The sequence below is a fragment of the Perca fluviatilis genome, chromosome 10, assembly GCF_010015445.1.
Source record: "Perca fluviatilis chromosome 10, GENO_Pfluv_1.0, whole genome shotgun sequence".
Classification (NCBI taxonomy): domain Eukaryota; kingdom Metazoa; phylum Chordata; class Actinopteri; order Perciformes; family Percidae; genus Perca; species Perca fluviatilis.
The window spans coordinates 18,856,517-18,876,262 of NC_053121.1; the positions used below are offsets into that span (position 1 = coordinate 18,856,517).

The 19,746-nt window shown below is 40.2% G+C and overlaps 1 protein-coding gene across 2 annotated transcripts in view; it reads right to left on the reverse strand.

Moving 5' to 3' along the window:
• The window catches only part of LOC120566918 (A disintegrin and metalloproteinase with thrombospondin motifs 2-like), a 202,201-nt gene that overhangs the window by 150,422 nt on the left and 32,033 nt on the right, over positions 1-19,746 (reverse strand). The window contains exon 1 of one of the 2 annotated variants that reach the window (XM_039813621.1): positions 7,722-7,741. The exons of the other annotated variant lie outside the window; for it this stretch is intronic. The gene's annotated coding sequence lies outside the window, so the exon portion shown is untranslated. Of the gene's footprint in view, positions 1-7,721; positions 7,742-19,746 lie in introns of those variants that run through there. 2 annotated transcript variants of the gene reach the window in all.

Below are 19,746 nucleotides of genomic sequence, written 5' to 3' on the forward strand. Positions count from 1 at the left end.
CAGATCCCAATTACTGACTGTGCAGGCACAGGATGTGAAAGAGATGCTCAGCAGGGTGAACCCCAGGAAAGCAGCAGGACCCGACGGTATTCTTGGGAAAGTACTCCAGGCCTGTGCTGACCAGCTTTCACAGGTCTTCACCAACATTTTCAACCTCTCCCTGACACAGGCTACCATCTCAGCTTGTCTGAGGTTGGCCACCATCATCCCTGTACCCAAAAAATCTAATACGGCCCAGTGGCACTAACACCCATCATCACCAAGTGCCTGGAACGGCTGGTCTTGGTTCACATCAAAGACTGCCTTCCTCCCTTCTTCGACCCCCACTAATTTGCTTACAGAGCAAATAGATCGACTGAGGACGCCACAGCCATCACCCTGCACACTGTGCTGAGCCACCTGGAGCACAGAGAGCGCTATGTCAGGATGCTCTTCATCGACTACAGCTCAGCCTTCAACACAATCATCCCCGACATCCTGGTCAGCAAACTGTCTGATCTAGGACTCCACCCACTCACCTGCTCATGGATCAAGGACTTTCTCTCAAACAGACCCCGGAAAGTAAAACTTGGACCTAACCTCTCCTCCACCCGATCTTTGAGCACGGGCTCCCAACAAGGGTGTGTGCTGAGCCCACTGCTCTACACCGCCGACTGCAGACCCGTCCACACCAACAACAGCATACTGAAGTTTGCTGACGACACGACAGTGGTGGGGCTGATCTCTGAGGAAGATGAGTCAACCTACAGAGACGAGGTCCTGGAATTGTCCAAGTGGTGCATGGCTAACAACCTGGCTCTGAACACCGCACAGAGGATCACCGAACTGAACACCGCACAGAGGATCATCGGCTGTCCCCTCCCCTCCCTGAAGGACATCCATTCATCCCGCTGCCTCAGCAGAGCTAAGGCAATCATCACAGACTGCTCCCATCCGGCCTACCCCCTGTTTGCCCTGCTGCCCTCTGGCAGGGGCTACAGGTCAATCAGGACCAGGACAAACAGACTCTGGAACAGCTTCTTTCCACAAGCCATCACACTGAACACACACACTCACTAGCACCCCCACATACATTCACACCTTCACATACGGACCATGTGCAATAATCAGTACTTTTGGTGTGTATATTACTTTCTATTTTTGTGTATATATTTCTTTCTAATTCTGTGTGTATATCAATTGTGTGTGTATATTTCTTTCTAAATTGTTGTGTTACTATTTTTCTTGTCTTTAGATACTGGGTGAACTGCTGCTAAAAATGTCTTTGTTCATTTGCACAATGACAATAAATCTTCTGATTCTGATTCTGAAGAACCGCTAAAAACACAACAACCTTGCTATCCTCTCCACCCGACGGACAGACACACTTCCTCGGCTTAGAATTACGGTAGGAACTGCTAAAAATAACACTACCTTGCCGTCCTCTCCACCCGACTGAACACACTTTATTGGATTAGAATTACGGCAACAATCGCTAAACACACTGCAAACGCATGGTCCTCTCTTCCCGATTTACAGCCCCCCTCTCTTGGCTTAAAATAACTCACTGTTGTCGGCTATAGCCGCTGAACAGGCTACATGTTGTAAACAGCTGTGGCCCGCTTGCCTGGTCCTCCAATAACGTTAGCAGTTAGCAGGGTTAGCATGGCGGCATTAGCCAAGACCCGTCTGGATCACTTTACTGGCTGTGTCTCAATTGTTTTTGCAAGTAACCAACTCGGGTACTCTAGCTATATAATTCAATTTGAGTACATGAATGTTGAAATGACATAAAATGCCCGTCCCTTGTAGCCATGATAAATTACCCTGAAGCTACCGAGTTAGGGGGAAATTAGCCAACTTGGAGTCCCATCTTTCAAATACATCTCTGATATTTCCCTGGGGTTTGTTACGTCTCTGGTCACGCAACTGTTTGAATCATGCCGGGTTTTGTTTTAGGTCGGGTAGAATCTATCTCCATTGATCCTGTTCGTTTGTTTGCTGCTTTCATGGCTGTACTAACGTTAAAGCTGTAGCGCGCTGGATTTATGTTTTTACAGGTGTATCTGGCAACCCGGCCTGACTGTCAAACTGGGAAGTTGATAACAATGGAAATTTCAAAAGGAGAAAATACTGGCATTAGCATTGTTGTCAGAAAAGATAGTATTTCAACATGTTTCCTTAATATCTGATGACACATTGGGGTCATTTTTGGATTTATTAGAGTTAATATATTACATATTGGACCTTTAAGCGAGGGGATATCAAATAATTCCCAGTGGTGCAAGAAACACTAACAGTCAGATGATCAGACAAGTCATTACAAGCCAACCATTTAGCCAGGTGATTTAAACTATTTTATATAGAAGGGAAACCCAAGTGAAGTGTCAATGGTAATCCCTCATTGCAGTGTGCTCACTTAACTATGGCAAGTAAGGTCAATGTTTAGAGTCTACAGCCTTGCATAATAATTATACCGTTTGCCATTGTTTTCTCTTCCCAATAAATTTGCTGATCTGGGGATTCAACCTGTAGGATCATCTGACTTCTAGTGTTCCATGCTCTCTCAGACTTTTATTTAGAAATGTTGTTGTGTTTCCAGATTTCGGCAATTAACGTCGTAAGTAGTAGTCCAATTGTATTATTACCAAGAGTAATGACAGCCAAGTCTTCTACTACCACTAAGGTTCTAGAAAACTGGAATTTCCCTTTAAAAGCCTACAGGGATCAGCTTAGCAATGCATCACGTCATGCTGTAGTAAAAAAAAAAAATTAAATAAAACAAATCTGGCTGATGTTTACAATATTTACTGAATAATCTTCTGAGTAAACGGTCTGTTTGTGCCATTAGTAAAATCCTTGACAAATTAAACTTTACTAGGATTTTCATGACTGATTGAAAGTTTGCTTATTGTAGCAAATTATTATACATTGAAAAAGGCACATATTAAATGCCGTTGAGTAGGAATAGTATATCTGATCTGGGATGATATGTATGTGATTGTAAAAGTCAGTTGATGCTGTTTATGACTGAACTATTTTGCATCAACAAACAAACCCAATGCTCAGTGCATTTCAGTTTAAAACAAATAAAAACATTTAAAATAGGTTTCAACCTTTCACAGATGAAGCACACACTTTCACTAACTTCTGTTGTATTCTCTGCAACGTCCATTGAAAGTTAAAAAGCAATAGTGATGCTGTGGTCTCGGGGCTGTGCACTCCAGATTAGTGTTTTCTGGGCACACAAAGCCACAGGCTGTGAGTCACTAGATCATGAGGAAGAATTCACAGCTAAACAAACGTAGGACAAGAGCCAGGCCAACCCACTTTGCTGGCAGCCATGCATGGACATGAGATCTCTCTCTCTCTCTCTCTCTCTCTCTCTCTCTCTCTCTCTCTCTCTCTCTCTCTCTCTCACACACACACGGTGTATGAGCCACATGGAGCTGCATGCACACACCTAACACTTACAGTTCAGGCATTCACACTCACCACAAACACATTACTGCTACTCTTCCCTGTGTCTACCGTTTACTCAAGAAATGTTTTTCTTTCACTCTCAATCTTTCTGATGCAGCCTTTGATACCCTTTTTGCTGTTGTTATCTCTTCCACTGGCTGTTACTCCAGTTGCTGCACTTATGTCAGAAAGAAAATCTACAGTATCTCTCTAGCCTACAGAGATAAAGTCCTTTTTATGGTGTGAAGGTATTGCTTTAAGTCATCAGTGGCTCACAAGAAGAACAAAAACAATGTAGGAGGGTCATGGAGTTCCTTGGGTATAATTACACCACCACAACCACCATCTACAGAGAAGGACAAAGAGCACATTTATCTCACAGGCTATTGTATATCTTCTTACTCTGTCCTTTTTATTCCAGCCTAATGACAACATAAATGCAGGCCATTTATTTAACAGGATTAGGAGATAAGGCTGCTTTTCACTTGACCAGGGCACCAGCACCACACAGAAATCCTCTCTTGTCCCACAGCCTGAGGCTGATACTTGTGCTAACCGCTAACACCTTCATCCATAGGAAGGAGAGGGAAGGACTGCACAGAGATGATCCCAGCTAGTAGGCCTCTAAGCTGGGTGATTTATCTCATCCTCTGTCTGCTGCTTTGGGAATGTGGGAAAGGAGCATGTGGCTACCGGGGCTGAGCGTGGCAAAAGTGCCTCATTGCAGGGCTCTTGTTTTCAAACTGGATCCAGTTAAACAACAGAAAAAACAGAGAATAAGCCTTTTCCCAGACAGTGCACATTATTTAACTTTAACAGCTTCATTCTGGCTCATGTTAGAAATGAACATGCATGTTGGCCATTTTACAACCTCATAAAATCTGTGGTGTTTACAGCTGCACTTCATAGCATACGTGAAATATTTATTTATCATTTGATCTTCCTGCTGTTGTATCTACACACTGTTGTACTACTACACAACCACTACAAATTCTGTTGACATAGTCTAACGAGAGGGTTCAAAACCTGTTGAGATCAGCCACACATCTGATGGCAACTGGCTATTTCTGCCAAAGAGGAAAACTAAATATAGCCAGTTAAAAGAAAAGAAAAGCTACAGTCCTGATAAGTATGCAGTTCTCTATATTTCCATGTGGGGGCGTGGTAGGGGGCATGAAAAGAACAAGATGCTCCATCCCTGACATTATTAAAGATCAGGGAGCTCTAAAAGGTCGCGGTTGCCATATTCTCATTATCGGCGGTATTGACACTTGGTATTTCTCTGATCTTTTGCTCTAATTAAAAAAAAGAAAGAAAAACAGTTGCCAAAGCTGCGATTCAAGAGTGTTTGTGAGCCGTGAGTGTGTCGTTGTCTATTTCGCACAGACTTGCCAAGGTGTGTGTGTGTGTTGTCTTGTTGATGCTGAGACAAAGTTAATTCCAGGAAGTCCTAGATCATAAGGTGGAAGATAGAAGATTGAAAAGACAGCAAAAGACAATTAAAGGTCTTTGTGATAAATTCACAGAAGTAACCTTGTGTTGATCTGCAGTTTTGTATAATTAAATGCAGCCTCTTTGTTTTAGATTTAATTGACAGAGACTCCAGAGATGCTAAAGGAATCACACATCCTCTGTTGTATTCTCTTTGTCAGTATTAATCTGCCCCTCAGTGTTATAATGTCCACTGTGTCAATGTTTATATTCAGTCAGTCAACACCAGTCAGTTCATTTAACACGTCCGATAGTTTTGAACAACAGTCACTACCAATTTCAGCTCTATGAGCCATCGAACAACTCTGCAATCAGCACTTGTCACCTCAAAATAACTGTCACTGAAAAATCAATACTCATGAAGACTTGCCATGAGCATGAGTGAAACCATGGCCAATGCACAACAAAGCATGCCGTTTTGAAACCGGGAACACAAAGCCATTTGAGGCAGTCTGGGCCCTCTTGTCCACAAAACCATATAGAGGCAAGATGGTGCACCGATGTTCTACTCAGTATAAGATGACAAGAAGTGAAATATGTGAAAAAAGGAGATCTTGGCTATCATCAACTTGTCATCCTGAGATGCGGGTGGGTAAAGGTACAAAGTAAGCAGGAAATGAGCCAAAATCTCTATTACAGGACCGTGTCAGCTAGAGGTAAATCCCAGTGATGCCTATTGGTGAGTTACAAATACCAGCATGTCCTGGTACAAGTGTTGGATTAAAAGGCTAATTAGTGGTGTTGGACAAGTTTAAGCGGAATGGACACAACACACACACACACACACACACACACACACACACACACACACACACACACACACACACACACACACACAGTTAGAGTTAGTCAAGTACTCCTGTCTTAAAAACAGACCAGCTTGCTACATACCTTCAGTTTAACCTCCCTTTCTCTCGCCTTAACCAAATCTGTCATTCTGTAGAAGCAACTTTAATTCATCAATTAACCATTGCAACCACTAACAACGCATTTCCCATAAGCGAAAAAAAACTTGACGGGTGAGACCAGGTTCCTTGAGCAACCCGAGACTGCTTGAGATCCCGTATAGGCTAGTGGAAGTGAAATAGGGCGAATGAGTCGGAGACCAAGGGGGGAGCTGCGGAGATATAAACAGATTAACTGGTAAGTCCTCCAGTATTTCTGCCATTTAGTTGCTGCTGTCAAACTCCTTTTTCAGTGTCATATTTTAATGTAAATTACACTTTTAACACTAGCACTCTGTGACATTTGTATTTATTTTCATAGTTTCTCTGTACAGTAGTACTTGGCAGTACTTATGAGCCAGTGGAACAAATTTCTGAATTCAGAGTTCATATTAATTCATGGACTAACCCTTGCACAATATCTCACACACACATGCACACACTGTCTGTAGATCACTGCTGTCTTGTGGCACTAAAGCAAAAAAGTACTTGGCAGCTGGAAGCAACGAGAAAAATCCCCAAACACAACACACATGGCCTACTGTATACTTAAACATCTACCTTGCCATACAGCAGCACACACTGTAGACAGCTGCAGTCTTTCTGTGCTTTCAGTACTTTTTGTGTAATAATTTTTTCATTATCATTTGATCTAGTCACAGTAATCTTTTCAACCTAAACTGTTTTTAACTTGAATGTAACATAGGTCTTTATTGCAGCAATAAGAAAACCAATGTTCAATTCATGCATTTTCAAAATGATGAAGCCAACAGCCCTGACCGTTAAATGCCTCTCTGATTTGACTTGTTGTAGCCTTCATTTTCTGCTCCAGCATTTAATCGTTCTGTGATAACAAAAGCATGTCTATTGCAAAGATAATTCAATATAGGTGAATGATAGAAGCTAACTTTGAAGAGTTACAACAGCAAATGGTTCAAGAGCAACTGTATATTGAAGAGGAATGAGAACTAGGCTACACATCATTTCAAGTGTCACATGAATGCTAGCTTAGGATAAAACCATTTTGGCTATGAACAGACCACTTTTGAAATAAGCAGTGTACTGAACAATTCATAGGCTGTAAATATTTTTTTTTAAAAAGGCAACAGAGAAGGCCATAGATACATACATTTTTAATTTGTTTATTTTCATCACAACCCTGAATAGTCTTTTATAGCAATAAGTGTCCATGTTTAAACTCTGTGTAGCTTCACTGTCTAACGAGCCTACTAGCTAAATACAGTATAGGCTAGTGTTAACGGCAAGATGTCCTGCAAAAGCTTTTTGCTTATCAACTTAAAGAATTACTGTAATTAAAACATGTTTTAAATGAAAAAGCTCACTGCCTTTGAGCTTGACACCTGTGAAAAGTTTGTCGCTTGCAGCTGTAACAGTTAGTCAGCTAACATACAACAAATTCAAAATGTTGACAGAAACATCTCTATCCACTCCTACACCATAATCCATTTCTTTGTCCACATGCTCAGCATAACACTCATTTGTCAAAATATGGCTGGTAATTTTATTTTTTGGCCCAAAAAAAAAAAAAGAAAAGGGGAAAAAAAAAAATTTAAAAAAAAACTTTAAAAGGAAAAAAAAAAAAAAAAAAGGGCCCCGCAGCAAGCGAAGCAAAAACAAAAAAAAAAAAAAAGGGCGCACAAAAAAAAAAAAAAAAAAAAAAAAAAAAAAAAAACCCCAATATTAAACAAAAAATTTTTTTTTTTTATTTTTCTCTTCCCAAAAAAAAAAAAAAAAAAAATTTTAAAAAATAATGTTATATAAATAAAAAAAAAAAAAAGTGCACAAAAAATTTATTTTTTTTTCCTACAAAAAATATAAACAAACCTCAACTGTAGAGTAGCGCATTGCAGTCCTCCTTGATGGAGCAAGCTACAAGATTTCCAAACACACCTTTCTACAAGAGGTGAGTATTTTATACAATAGTATACATCTACTGTATAGAAAGAGTTACACCAATGATCTATATTTGTTGTTTCAAGCTTTCAGTTTTACTTAACTAAAACCATCATCAGGGGTAGGTAAAGGTGAAACAAAAGCTAATCGGCACCAGGTGTGTCAGCTGATTGCTCAGGTGCAGTAATAAGGGCTGATGATGTCACAGGTACTGTAACCACTGATATAATGATGTTCTATTTTACAGTTTAGGACTGTGAGATCATCAACCTACTTGGTTAATGCCTCTGCTTCTTTTGATTTTAAAGTAAACATGCTTACATTTAACCAAACAGTCTAAGAACTATTTAGTTTCAATTGATACTGTGCAAATGATAAAACACTGATAAGGACGTGAGGAAGACTTGGCAAATTGGTCTTAACATTACACTTAGATTTCTCAGAATTTATTAAATCCACTACTTCATTCAAACAAGGTCAGTCTTCTTCACTGAACCAGGGAGATGTTTTCTGCTGGTCGAGTTGGCATCACACAGCCACTCTATTTGGTTCAAACGGCTGTATGCAAAGAAAACAGATGTAAACAATGTTGGAGCTAATTTTGCGGAGGAATTTGCTGACCAAAGAAAACACATTGTTACACACATACATTAAAACAGATGTTTACAGGCACACAGCACAGTGAAGCAGATAGAAAACCCCACACTTCTAATGTTGTGGGATTTAATCACATCAGCCCCTCCCTTCACCAACATTTACCATTGTTGCTGTATCATGAAAAATGGGTAATAAAAGCTACGAGATCAGAACTGATAATGTTGTATCAGTTGCTGTAATATCCATGGTGTGAGGCAGTAAGTATTACATTATAGTTATTGGCTCATATCCATATGCCAATAACAGACTGGGACTGAATCAGAGCCAGGGTTTGTCCCAGTGAGAACAGGCTGTCTGCCAGACACACCTGACACTACTGCCAAATGACCTCTGGCCCTTTCTGCTGCTTTAGGCAGAGCACACACACACACACACACACACACACACACACACACACACACACACATGCATGCACACAGAAACTGCAGAGGGAAAGGGAGAAACAAAACAAAAAAATAACACTTGAAAGTGCTACACCCATGGGGTGGTCTTAATAGCTTGGTAACCAGTTGTTACCTGTGTGTGTGTGTGTGTGTGTGTGTGTGTGTGTGTGTGTGTGTGTGTGTGTGTGTGTGTGTGTGTGTGTGTGTGTGTGTGTGTGTGTGTGTGTGTGTGTGTGTGTGTTGGGTGTTTTTGTAAACACTCCTCATTCCTAAATGCAACACTCCAGCTGTAAAAACACTGAATCGATCCCGATGCTCATTCATCATGATCCAACTGCTGCCAAGATACACCGAATAAAGCCAGAAACACATGTTGTACACAGACACATAGGTTCAATAACCAGAAGCACTGTCATGGTTGTATGCACTTGTACACATTGTTCACTTCTTACATAGGGCAGAGCATACAAGGGATTTAGATTATATTGTTGCTGCAGTTCTTCTTTGTCAGCTATGATTGGCCTCAAGTTTATTTTGGGTAGTTTGGGTCCAGTCATTTAAAGGGGACCTATTATGCTCATTTTCAGGATCATACTAGTATTTTGTGTTTCTAGTAGTACATGTTTACTTGCTTTAATCTTCAAAAAACAATTTTTTTCCCATACTGCCCATGGCTGCTGCACCTGTATTCACCCTCTGTCTGAGATGCGTGAGATGCGAGATTGAGCGTCTGTCTCTTCAAGCCCACCACCCGAAAAAGTCTGCTCTGATCGGTCAGCGTTTCCAGGTTTGTTTGTTTATTTAAGATCCTCATTAGCGCCTGCATTGCAGGTGCTATTCTTCCTGAGGTCCTTACAACTCACTTGTAACTGTGACAATGCTATAATACATACACATAACATCATAAACAAATTAAAAATAAAAAGTTTTAAAACGAAAACTAAACATACACTATAATTTCTTGACAAAATACACACACACATAAGACTAGACAGACACATAGCTCCACCAGTGCAGTTATCGAACATTCATTACTTTTAGGTTGAACAACTTTTTTTTTTCTTTTTTCTTTTTTTTTATATAAACAGGTACATCCACATACTATCGTACTATAACATGGCTTTCATCCTCTCTGGACACATCTCACAATTTCACAAACATACATATATTTTGTTAAACCTCAACCAATGTTTCTTTTTCTACTCAACTTCTTTAAACAATAAATAGGTTTTAACTAAACTTTTAAATCTCCTTTTACTGCTTTCCTGTGTTATTTGTTCAGGTAACACATTCCATTCTTGCATTTCTTTATACATGACCATACGCTTAACAATATTAGTCTTTGCTTTTGGTAAAGTAAAGTTACCTCTTGTAGCATGTCTAGTCGCATAGTCATGTATATCTAAACTAAACGGTAATTTATTATACAAAATAGATGGTTTCTTTGTAACAAGAATATTCCTAAAAAAAACACATAATGAATAAAATAATCTATTTCTTACAAATAACCAACCTAAACATTTGTGCATTGTAACAACATTTGTCCGATATCCACACCTAAGCGCTATACGCGCGACTCTATTTTGAACCATTTGCAATTTAGTTATTTTTTCTTGAGTTGCATTAGACCATACCACTGAACAATAGTCAAGATTAGACAATATTAAAGCTTTACCTACTACTTTGATTGAGCTTTGTGACAAATATGGCGCACATCTTTTAACAACAGAAACACCACTTCCCATCTTAACAACCATGTTATTTATATGTGTAGTCCATGATAATTTACTGTCTAAAATAACTCCTAAAAGTTTGGTCTCATGGACCTGTTCAACAGATACCTCATTTATACAAAGCTTCAACTCAGGTTGATTATGAAGAGTATAATGTGAACCGAACATCATGCTTTTTGTCTTTGAAATATTAAGAACTAGCTTATTTTTCTTTATCCATTCAACCACTGATTGCAGCTCTTGTGATAGGATAGTATTTAACTCATGAAATGTAGATGAAGACATATAAATAGTTGAATCATCTGCATACATCGATATACTGACCTTATTTAAAACAAGTGATAGATCATTTGTAAAGATAGTGCATAACAATGGCCCAAGACAACTCCCCTGGGGAACTCCACAGCTAACCGCTCCAACTTCCGAGTAGCTACCATTAAAAAAGACGAGTTGTTGTCTGTTTGTTAAATAACTCTCCATCCATAACATTGCTGACTGGGGAAACCATAACATTCAAGTTTTTTCAATAATAAATTATGATCAAGGATATCAAATGCTGCTGTAAAATCAAGCATAATAGCACCTACTAATTTCTTTTGTTCAATATCTCTCAGCCAGTCATCAGTCATATGAGTTAGAGCAGTAGCTGTTGAGTATCCCTTTCTATAAGCATGTTGACAATCAGTTGTTAAGTCATTCAAAGAAAAATATTCTATAATCTGCTCACATACTATACTCTCCATAATTTTACTCAACACAGGCAATAGACTTATCGGGCGACTATTTGACCCAGAGAATGGTAACCTTACATTTTTAGGCAATGGAATTATTTTAGCAATTTTCCATTCCTGAGGGCATAGACATTCACTTAAACTTTGGTTTATAATATGACAGATAACAGGGGCAATTAGGTCTGCAACCAATTTAAGAAGTTTACCATCAAGGCCGTCCACACCTGGTGGTTTATCTTTACAAGTTTTCAAAATTTTTTCTTCTTTATTAATATTTACTCCAACAAATTTAAAATTACAATCTTTGCCGCTCATGGTTTTCTCTTTTATTAATGAATAAGAGATCTCATTCTCTATTTCTGTCATATTATTTCTTAAATCATTTATTTTATATATAAAATAATTATTAAGGTGGTTTGCGATCTCCACTGGTTTTGTGAGGAAATTTCCATGATTCTCCAAAAAAGATGGAGTTTGTTTAGTGCTCTTTCCCATTAAGCTGTTCAACGTATTCCATAATCTTTTACTATCATTTTTAATATCATTAATCCTGGCTTTATAATACATTTTCTTTTTCTTTCTATTTAAAGTAGTTAAAAAGTTTCTTAGTTTATGGTAGATTTGCCAGTCTGATTGATAACCAGATCTTATTGCTGTTAATTTTGCTAAATCGCGTTCCACCATATGTTCCTTTAACTCCTTATCTAACCATGGTGTACCGACGCTTCTGACCGTAAACTTCTTCACTGGAGCATGCTTTTCAACGATAGGCATAAAAATACCAACAAAGTTTTTCAATGCTTCCTCAGGATTTGTTTTCAGGTCTTTCAGGTCCAGGTCTTCCGCATCTGGGCACTCGGCGTCTCTGTATTGTCCGTCATTGCAGCACTCTCTACCTTGAAAAATCACCAATAAAGGCTTCTAAACCAAATACTACCCAGTCGAATATGTTCCAGCAGAATATTAACCCGAAATTGGGGAGAATTTAACATCAGCAACCCAGTTTTTCCTGATGCTAGCATGTAGCTACATGTGTAGCAGTGTATGTACAATAATGTAAATGTAATGTAAACACCGCAGGCTTTGACTGCTGGCTTTGACTTTTTTCTGCTTCCAACGTTACATGATTGCTGGATACACATACCAAGCTAACTTTTCTTCACTTTCCTGGGGGACGAGCGGATAGCTGAGAGAAACATCACAACTGTTGTGTTGAAAAAGGTTGGGGGAAAAAAGGCACTACCATAACAATGGCTTTTTCGTGTCTACACTTCACAATAAAAGCCCAGCTTAAATTCACTCAGAGCCATTTGCAAACACAAAATATCAAACAAAAGCCAGACACTGTATCATATTAAGTTGCTGTGAGCTGTAAATTCACCACTTCTAAACAGAGGCAGAACATAATTCTCACAGCGCTGTGCAGATAGGTCTCGCATTGCCAGACCTATCTGGGAGCTGACCGGGCAAAGACAGCAGTTTTCTTCAGACTCAACCTGGGTCCGGTTAATTAATTGCTGCTAACATATAACACTAATAACACTACCGTCGGCAAAATACCCCCATGAATCAAATCCCCTACTTCAACGTTAACCGTCAAGCCACTAAGCCTGTTTGGAAATGAACACCTCTGTTGAAGTGTTAAATTTGTTAAGAATAATATGAGACGAGACAACACCGCTATCATTAAACGTTGACTGGCGATATCAACTGCAATATCGTTGATGAAAAAGACAACACTAAAATGTAGTTGAACATAAACTTCCATTATTTGCATTGCCTTCCACCTTTTCTTTCTGCCTCCTCTGTCTCTCTCTCTCTCTCTTCTTTTTGTGCACACACACTCATAGTCCAGAGCCCGGCTGAATGTGAGTATGTCTCTGTACTCGGTCCACTTCTGGTGGTTGATTAATGCAGCTTTTTGCTGATTGGCTCTCATAACGGGCCGGATGGATAGCGCATAGCCATGAGTCTATGAGGCAAATGTCTGATTACACATTTTAATTCTGATATTTTCTGATACATTCTGAATCTGCAACCTTCTCTGTCAGGTCAATGTAGTAGTACAATGTCTTCCTCTGATGTAGAAGTAAGTCACTAGTAAGCTATACAGTGGAGTTGCATATTAAGTGGTTTGGGGGTACAATTTGGTTTTGGAGAATGCTACAAGCAGCAATACAATATAATTATCCATAATAATAGATCGATTTATAACAAATAGTGCAATTCTAGTCTTTCAAAACAGACTGTTATTGTAGATGGCTAAAGTTAACAAAATTAGCATAATCGTAATTCAAACTATAACGTTAGGTAACATTAATGTTACCAGATACATCCAGTGCTTATATGCTCTGACAAGCAAAAGCCCCACTGTTTACATCCTGTTTAGAAAACAGTTTTATATTTTAGGGAGCTCACAGAGAGCAAGTGTCTCATCCATTGATTTGTACTGTGCTTTGCTCACATATGAATTTGCTTGTCGCTCTGCCTGTCAGATTGTGGTTATATATAAACTTAGCACAAAAAGTAAGGAAATTTGTGTTTGGTAGATTATTTCTCTGTGGTAACAGTGCTTTTTGGCAATTAATCTTATACCGTTGGAAAACCGGTTTAGTTCCCTTTCAAATGGTGCCCCAATTGTAAGGAACATGCATTTGTGGGATGAACAGCAACGCTGAGTATGTGGGTTGCGCCCATGAAAAATTTGCCAAATCTTCTCTGCCACTACCAAACAGGTTATTTTGCTGTTGCTATTGACACTTGTTTTGAGCTTCTGGTACCCCCAGGTGCTGGTGTTCCGCAAAACCAAGTTGCGGCATTATTTGGAGTGAGCCCTAGTACCATCTCCAAACTGAAGGCCAAGTTCCATATGACGTGGATGTCAAAGACAGGCCACGAAGTGGGCGTCCCAAGAAGACAACACCCCAAGAAGACCATTTCCTCACCCTGTCAGCACTTAGGTGCCGTAGGCTGTCTTCAACAGATTTGCACTCAAGGTTTGCAGGACGATATGGCCGACGGCTCTCTGCCCACACAATCTGGAACAGACTGCACGCAGCCAATCTCCAGTCTCATAAGGCTACCAGGAGTCCTGCCATGACTGCCCTTCACCATCAGGCCAGTTTGCGCTGGTGTCGGCAACACGTACACTGGAACCTGACTTGGATCGTAGGGTCAAAGTGTGGAGAAGATGCGGAGAACGCTATGCTGATTGCTGCACCGATAGACCTTTTGGTGGAGCCAGTGTGATGGTGTGGGGCAGCATCTCCCTCACTGGAAAAACAAGGCTTGTCATCATTGGAGGCAATCTCAATGCAGAGAGATATAGAGATGAGATTCTGCAACCAGTGGCAATCCCGTTTTTCCACAGTCTGAGACCGAACTCTATCCTCCCAGATGACAACGCTCGCTCCCACAGGGCGGGGTTTATCAGAGACTACCTCCAGAATGTGGGAGTGGAGAGGATGGAATGGCCTGCCAGCAGTCCTGACCTCAACCCCATTGAACACTTGTGGGATCAGCTTGAGCATGCTGTTCACCCCAGAGTGACCAACACAACCACGTTGGCTGACTTGCGACAAACACTGGTTGAAGAATGGGATGCCATCCCACAGCAGTGTGTGACCAGGCTGGTGACCAGCATGATGAGGAGGTGCCAGTCTGTTGTGGCTGTGTATGGTTCTTCCACACGCTACTGAGGCTCCTGTTTGTAAAATGAATAAATTGTTAAATTGCCAATATGTCTTGTTTCTTCAAACTTCAATCATCCAATCCGCCAAACACCAAACAAGTCAATTGCAGAATAAGCTGTTTGGCATTGGGAGAGAAGATTTGGCAAATTTTTCATGGGCGCAACCCACATACTCAGTGCTGCTGCTCATCCCAATGCATGTTCCTTACAATTGGGGCACCATTTGAAAGGGAACTAAACAGGCTTCCCAACGGTATAAGATTTATTGCCAAAAAGCATAGTTACCACAGAGAATCTACCAAACACAAATTTCCTTACTTTTTGTGCTAAGTTTATATATATACAGTACAGGCCAAAAGTTTGGACACACCTTCTCATTCAATGAGTTTCCTTTATTTTCATGACTATTTACATTGTAGATTCTCACTGAAGGCATCAAAACTATGAGTGAACACATATGGAATGATGTACTTAACAAAAAAGTGTGAAATAACTGAAAACATAAGCACACCTGTGAAGTGAAAACCATTTCAGGGGACTACCTCATGAAGCTCATTGAGAGAACACCAAGGGTTTGCAGCGCTATCAAAAAAAGCAAAGGGTGGCTACTTTGAGGAATCTAAAATATATGTTTTCAGTTATTTCACACTTTTTTGTTAAGTACATAATTCCATATGTGTTCATTCATAGTTTTGATGCTTTCAGTGAGAATCTACAATGTAAATGGTCATGAAAATAAAGAAACACATTGAATGAGAAGGTGTGTCCAAACTTTTGGCCTGTACTGTATATACATATATATAAAATATGACAGGTGTTTCTCAGATCTTCAAGATGAATTAGCCTCCTCTAAATTGCATAATTTCAAAAAGATAGCTGTTTTTTTAGGGGTTTTGGGTCTAATGTCGAAATTTTATTTATATATAGACCTGTTTTCATTGTTCATCCTTGGATAATCTAATCCAGTCTAATATGATGTTAGCCACCAGCTCAAATAGGCCAAATCTCTTACAGCTAACTCAGTTCTTTCAATCAGACTGGAGGATTGATTTGACAATCTGGGATTAAGTTATGTTGGACTGTCAAATTTACCATCAAATCAAACACATATGAAAGACAAAGCCTAGTTTAAGTGCCACATCTACAAACATTATTAAAGTAAACAAGCCTTTTACAGTATCAGAAAACATTAATAACATGGATTTAGTATTTCTCTAGTTGATAGTCTTTGTATTAAACACCTACCATCAAACTGTGAGTCATGGAGGTTTCTAGTCTTCTGTTTTGAGATTCAGTACCTTTAAATAGAATACAGGAAACATTAAAGGGGTTATGACTCTCTCTGGAGAAATACACTTTGCATCTACAGGCGGCGTTCAATTAAAATCCTTAAAGCCCTTTCTGCAGGCAGGGGATAGGTGACACACACACACACACACACACACACACACACACACACACACACACACACACTCACACACACACGGGGGGGTTTAGAGAGACAGCTCTAGAGTCTGACATCAATAAACTCAATTCAAACCTCCAGCTTACATTCTGCCACAGAGCTGATTTCCACTAACACTTAGGGCTACACAAAGAATATGTTCTATATTGATCATTATACAAATGTGTATATACACCAAGGGTGAATTATCCATACAAATGCAGTGTACACAAACACTCAAACAGTACATGTTGTGTGCATACTCTTTCTCTCCGTCTTGTGGACACACACACGCACACACACACACACACACACACACACACAAAATCCCTGTCTTTGTTGACTGTCCAGTAATGTATTCGGCTGCACACCTCCAGTATTTACCAAGCTCAGTGTCGGCATCTCCTTAAAAAGGTGAAAATGCCTCAAAATGTCCCTGGAGATGACCAGCTGGACCCAGTGAAATGCTCACAATTATGGCTAGACTATAGACTCCCTAATGTACAATGTACAGCTTATCATCAATATCAATGTATAGACCAGAGTCACAACACAATAAAAAAAGGAAGAACATAAAGTGAAGCCATTATCTGAAGCTCTTGCAGCATTGTCAGTGGGCAGATGCTTGATAAAACCACTGATAGGGATCTTTTTAATACACTAAAGAGACTATATAGTGCTTGAAATTACTTATAATTGTCATGTGGGTGAGTGTGAGGCAACAAGGGAAGGACCCAGTGCAGACAGCTCAGGCCAACAGCAACAGTTCAGGGGTTTATTGCAAATAAAGGTAAATATAAGCCGCTTTCCGACCAGATAGTTACAGGAACATATTATAGGAAAAGTCCACTTCTAAGCAGTTCTACTAACTACTCTCCCCCAAAACCGTTTTTTCAATTTGCATTCGCACTGGCCAGGTGGCCATAGGGACTATAGGAGGGGTAAGGGAGTAGCCTAATGCAAGCATGACAACGGTCTTTATAGTGTTAAAATCAGAAAATAAATACACCAAAAAAGTATGAACTACATACTAAATCTAATGTATATAGCATATTTGTGTGTGTGTGTGAGACGGCCAGACAGTGAGGTTGTCAAACCCGCAGGGCACGCTTGTGGAGTTTAACTCCGAAAAGACAGCTAACCACAGGTTCCCGTTAATCTTATGATGGACATGTGTTGTGATATTTAAACAAATGAACCGTCAACGGCCAAATAAAAGTTATTTACGAGAGCTGTCTGAGAGACCACCAGCTGACAGTGGGGTTTCTGAGCAGGACATGGCCGAGCGGCGAGCTTGCGGCCGGGGCAGGCGCCTGCCAACTGTCGCCTCACTTCATGGAGCTTCTCACCTCCGAAAACTTTGAAGCAAATTGTCAATTCGGCATCAATTTTCGCAAGACTGCTGATATTCGAAATGTTAAAAGTTCATTTCTCGCCTAAAATGTTGTCAGAAGTGAATTTAGTGATGAATAATATGGCGAAAATTGTTAAAATTGTCCCGTTGTTGGTCTGTCTGTACCGGAAACTCAACCCTCGTTGATCTAGGTCCCTATGCTGAAAAGGGAACAGCGAAAAGACCCAGCCCTCAAGTAGGAGCTGAAAGAGTTACAGGAACTGCAGCCAGAGGGATTTAAAAATCCCCAAATTGGTCCAGTCGGGACACGAGAAAAAAAAAAAAAAGAGTTCTAGGAATTTTATGTTCCAGGAACTGCAAAAATCCCTCCGGTCGGAAAGCGGCTTTTGTCTACGTTGCTGTTAAGCCTCTGTTACCTGCTATCCTGGACCTGAACCTGAACCTTGTCAGTCCCTGCTCCATTCCTGCTGTCCTGTGGACTACTTCTAAAACTTGCAACTGAAAAGAGGCTGGTAGATGTACTGCAGGGCTGATGAGGTAAAGTGGAAACAGGTGAGCAGGTGGGCGGGAAAGGTCATGGGATGGGAATGGCTGAAAGGGGTTACTGCAGAGCGAGAGGGAGATGCTGGATGTAGAAGTGAGGTGACTGGGGGAGCTAGAAAAGACAGAGGGCATCATGCAGTCCCTTCAGAAAAATGCAGAGTTTTTTTGTGATTGTTGTGGGCAAAAATCCATGATTATGTGGCACGTTTTCTTAAAAAATGCGATGGATTATGCGGGATATTTATGCAATTTTATGCGATGAAATTGCGGGAATTTGCAAAAATTGCGGGAACTTGCAAAAATTGCGGGAACTTGCAAAAATTGCAGGAACTTGCAAAAATTGCGGTTTGACGAAAAAGAAACAATAAAAGTGATTCCCCCAACACCCTGCTTTTCGATGATGTTTACGTCGTGTAATTACGTTACTTCATAACGTTCCCATGGCAACAGGGGAAAATGGCTGCTCTTGTGTGAAGTAAACGCAACATTTTTCAACTTTCTGCTAAGATATATGTGACTTTTTTGCAACGAAAACGCGGGATTATGAAATCATGTAAGCCATGCATATTTTGCGCGGAAATCAGCCATTTATGCAGCAAAAGTGCGGCGTATTTGAAAAAATGCGGCCCCCACATAAATATGCGGACTTTGGCTGATTATGCATTGAATTATGCGATCGCATAATCGCGTTCTTCTGGAGGGACTGGTCATGGGCACGTTCAATCTCAAAACGGTGTGCACCATTTTGCTACGGTTTCTGGGTTAAATGGTTTCCTCGGAACGGTGTCCAGCGGGCTTTGAGGTATGTTTCTCTCATTTGGTGGGTGTGTCTTTCGTTAAGTGGCTGTGTCACAGGTGATTCCCAATCAGCAGCGATGTGTATGTAAACTTGTGGTATCATAAAGGCAGCTTAAATGAAGAATAATGTGCAAAACATTTGTTAAAGAGGATGTCCCCTTTTTGTGTGCTGTAAACATAATCACATAGATTATTGTTGGCATATTGTGTTAAATCTGATTTTTACAACAATATACATATTATAAGCAAAAACCTAATTTGCCATTCTAAAAAGGTCATTCTTAGACCAATTCTTAGGCACTTCCTAAACCGTGAAGAAATAGCCAAAACTGTTTTTTTTTTCAACATGTTGTCTCTACTGCCAATTAGGGAGGAGCTCAGGAGTTAATTAGGGAATCGTGTGGCATGGTCAGAGCTCTCTGGGCCGCGTGATTGGTCGTATTTTTTTCGCAGATGAAGAGGCAGCACCTCAAAGGACAGAGGGGAAAAAGGGACAAGCGGTTACGGTTAAGTGCCCGACCAGAAGTTATGCAACACTCATCGATTGAGGAGTGTAAACATACAGCAGAAGCCACTTACCCTGCCTGAAGTTTGTGTTCTGTCGGCTTGCTGTCCCCGTCTG